General features: G+C 35.8%; 1 long non-coding RNA gene across 1 annotated transcript; it reads left to right on the top strand.

The window, feature by feature from the left end:
* Positions 1-360: 360 nt before the first annotated feature.
* LOC109174536 lies at positions 361-3,536 on the top strand. The gene is made up of 3 exons (XR_002053099.1): positions 361-504; positions 1,537-1,542; positions 3,525-3,536. It is a non-coding gene; the product is annotated as an uncharacterized LOC109174536 (long non-coding RNA).
* Positions 3,537-3,773: the final 237 nt, after the last annotated feature.

The following is a 3,773-nucleotide window of genomic DNA, read 5'->3' as shown; positions in this document are numbered from 1 at the left end:
GGTATTTATTCGTCATAAAATGTACCATTTGTTTTATGGCGATGAAAAATTTGGAGGAATTTATAAAGGACTACATCGATGCAGCTAGAGTGCACCAAACTTCAGTACTGCCCAGAAAAGTGACAGATTCTCGTGTTTACACTGTCATTTTCTTGATCCATGTTCTTGCCCATGACACAAGTTCCCCCCATTTGAAAGTCTAGATGAAGAGGTTTACGCTCAGTTTTTAGGTAAATGTGCTTTCTGTTTGATTATTTGTGGCTTCGAATATGTGTACTGATTAATGTGTGTAATTTGATATTAGACAGCAATTTGCTCCTTCTCCACTCTTTTAAAACTTACACCATTTGGGCCAGGCCACTTATTCTTACACTCAAGGCATTGGTTGATGTTAATTGCTTGGATCGGGATATGGATTCTATCACTCATGATGTTTCATACTTAAGAAATCTTTTTCATGCAATCAAAAAGGCAGAGGATGCTATTGATGACCATATGACTCATGTAAGTGGTGCTTTCTAAAATTATTGTCCTATGTTGCATGTACTTCTTAACAGTAAATATTTGGGCATATTGCAAAAGCTTCAAATTTTAGGAGATACTGGAATTTCTTTTTTGAATTCATTGGCTAAAAGCAGTTCCTCTTCATCCCATACTCCTGGACTTATTGTGTGCTGTATATAAATCTTTCTCTTTAGTCCTTTCTTCTTTTATAGGGAGGTGGTAATTCTCCGAAGCACCGCCAACTTGATAAATCCTTCACCAATAAATTTCTTCAGCATATCATAAGTTCATCTTCGGTACCCACACTGTTCTCATTGCTGATTCTCAGTAGTTTGTTTTGGGAGTCTAGTATTGATTTTTAATCCAATCTTTTTCAGACAGCTAGAAATATTGGTTCTTAATCGAATCCTTAGTTCTTCCCACGCCTTATGCATCCTGGATTAATCTCTATTAATTAATTCAGAAACTATATACACATATATTTAGCTAGTATACAAGTATGGAGCAGTAACAAGTTTACTGAATCAAAACATAATGTAACATTCCCACCCCCTATTGCCCCACATTTGTCTAATGCATTACATAATATAAGCAAAACATATAAACTAAGAAACAAAGCGTAGGCTATGCCATACTCTAACCGAAGCTACTCAAGATACTAGCCACTGCGCAATCGCTAGAAAATTAGCTAAATGTAAAGCTCAGTTCATAAATTAAGAACTGCAATCAGTAATTACTGAGAAGGCAATTGCTAGATGTAGCACATAACAAGACCATGTTTACAAGTTTATCGTAGTCACAAAGTGAAGCATAGACTACTGCATTACACCACAAAATGCAACCTCTACTCCTTGGCACACTGTAAACGAATGCCACAGTGATTACTACTGCCAAAAAACCCCAAACAAAACCTGACAATACTAATGCATTACCGAATATAAGCAAGGCATATTATTCACTGAGAAAGCACAGGCCACATTCTTGAAAATCAAGAACTGAAGACATCCCAAAATCATAGAGCAAGGCCTGAAGAAACTAGTTACTGAAAAAGCCTAGGACAACCCCAACACCCCTTACCGCCCGTAAAACCCCCAACATTGGAAATAGCAAGTGAAACACGCAGAAAGCATAAAGCAATGCACAAACCTCGCGTGCCCCATCGATGCGCGGTCCGCCGCCGTGCAGAAACCCTAGCCGCAATCCCCGGAGCAGCTCGTTCAAACCTGCCACGATCGGCCGCCGCCGGAGACTGGCGCCCAACCCGACGTCTGAACGATCGGGACGCATCGGCGACCCTGTGCAACGAAGCTCACGGTGGAGTCGTGGGCGAGAACCAAGAGTGTGACCTACCCCTCCTAGAACGCCGGTAGCCACCAGAACGAGTCATCCGCTTATCGCGCCTCCAAAGAGCTGCTCGGAGTGTGCCGCCAACGGTATGAACACAAAACATACAACCCCCGACTCCCCCCCTCCAATATGCAACTAATAAAATAGTAGATGTGGCGGGGTGCACCCTAATTTGCAACCATAGATCATCATACATCACACGATTATAATGAGTGCACACGTGCACACATTAGTAATAGTTCACACCTGAACTTTTACCTATATATATATATATATATATATATATATATATATATATATATATATATATATATATATATATATATATATCAATGTTGCAAAAAACGTTACGCGCCCCCTAGGCGCCGATTTTTTATTTTTTATTTATTTTTTATTTTTTTTAATTAAAAAAATATTTTTAATTTAAAATTTTCAAAATTTAGTACTAAAACATAAGGTTTCCATAGTTATTTCTTAGAAACTAATTACAAAAGTGGTTGATAAATTGTTCAAAAGATTATTTAAACCATTTAAATACATAAAAAACTAAAATTAAGAACTAAAGAAGCATTTTTTTGAGAAATTAGTGGACCAAACCGCCTTTGGCCGTTTGCCGTATATAGATCTCGCAAAAATACGCGATTTGAAAAAAAAAATTGCCCAAATCGGACAATCGAGTCAAAAGTTATGCCTTTCGAAACTTTTCCGACATTTTCAAAAAAAAAAAAAAAAAAAAAAAAAATTCGCCGAACCGCTGAACCGGCCGTTTAGGCGGTCTAGGCGGCCTCCTAGACCGCCTAGCCGGCCGGCCGCGGAGGAGGCCACCGAGGCCATTCCTCGCGGCGGCCTCCTAGCGCCTAGGCGCCGATTAATCGACACCTAGGCGCGATTTTTGCAACACTGATTTATATATATATATATATATATATATATATATATATATATATATATATATATATATATATATATAATTACTAAATGATATTAATTGTAAATACATAATTTGAATTCCATATTGAACCATAGTCGACAAAGAAGCTAGACTTTTTTGGTCCATTGTATAATTTGTTTGTATAATGTGCATGGTTTGGTCAATGGACACTTGTAGCTTAATTTGCAATGGATGTGTATACATACTTATTGAAGTAGTAGTTGTCATATACTGGATCATTGTCCACATAGTGTTGTGTGGATTATAATTCAATATGATAACCCAGAGTCGTTTTTCTTATCATTATCGTGAACCAATGAAGAATCACATTATATATATTTATATTGTCAAATGAAACTGTATTATAATTAAAAGGATAGATAACTAAATTTGTATGAGAGGAAAATGAAACTAAAAAATAGAGCTCATGTAATAACGTATATTGTCAAATGAATTTGAAATGTAATTAAAATGATACTTCAACGTTATTATAATGACACTAAAAAATATGGCCGATACAATAACATCTGTTGCCAAATTAACCTGGAGTGTAATTAAAATAATGATACTTCAGTGTTACTATAATGAAACAAGTGTGTATGTAAAAAAGTGAAACTAAAAAACAGAACTCATGTAATATTGTCAAATAAACCTGAATTGTAATTAAAATGATATTTCAAGTTATTTTAATAAAACTAGTGTGTAGGGAAAATAAAATGAATAAACAAAGCTCATACAATAGCATATTTTGTCAAATGAAACTAAAGTGTAATTAAAACAATACAACATTGCCAAACATCTTGTGCTCAGTTGGTAGTAGCACCTCTATGTTTCTCTTTGAGGAAAGGTCACATGATCAAATTCCGATAGAGGAGTATGGACTTTTTGAGCTACAACATATTACCTTGTAATAGAGTCGATATTACTAAAAGAATATTGATGCAGAAGATATGGTATATTCATAACATATTGCAAAACTATTTTACATAAG

The sequence above is a fragment of the Ipomoea nil genome, unplaced genomic scaffold, assembly GCF_001879475.1.
Source record: "Ipomoea nil cultivar Tokyo-kokei standard unplaced genomic scaffold, Asagao_1.1 scaffold0642, whole genome shotgun sequence".
Taxonomy (NCBI): domain Eukaryota; kingdom Viridiplantae; phylum Streptophyta; class Magnoliopsida; order Solanales; family Convolvulaceae; genus Ipomoea; species Ipomoea nil.
Note: the sequence above shows the minus strand (reverse complement) of the source record. Positions and strands in the feature narration are given on the sequence as shown.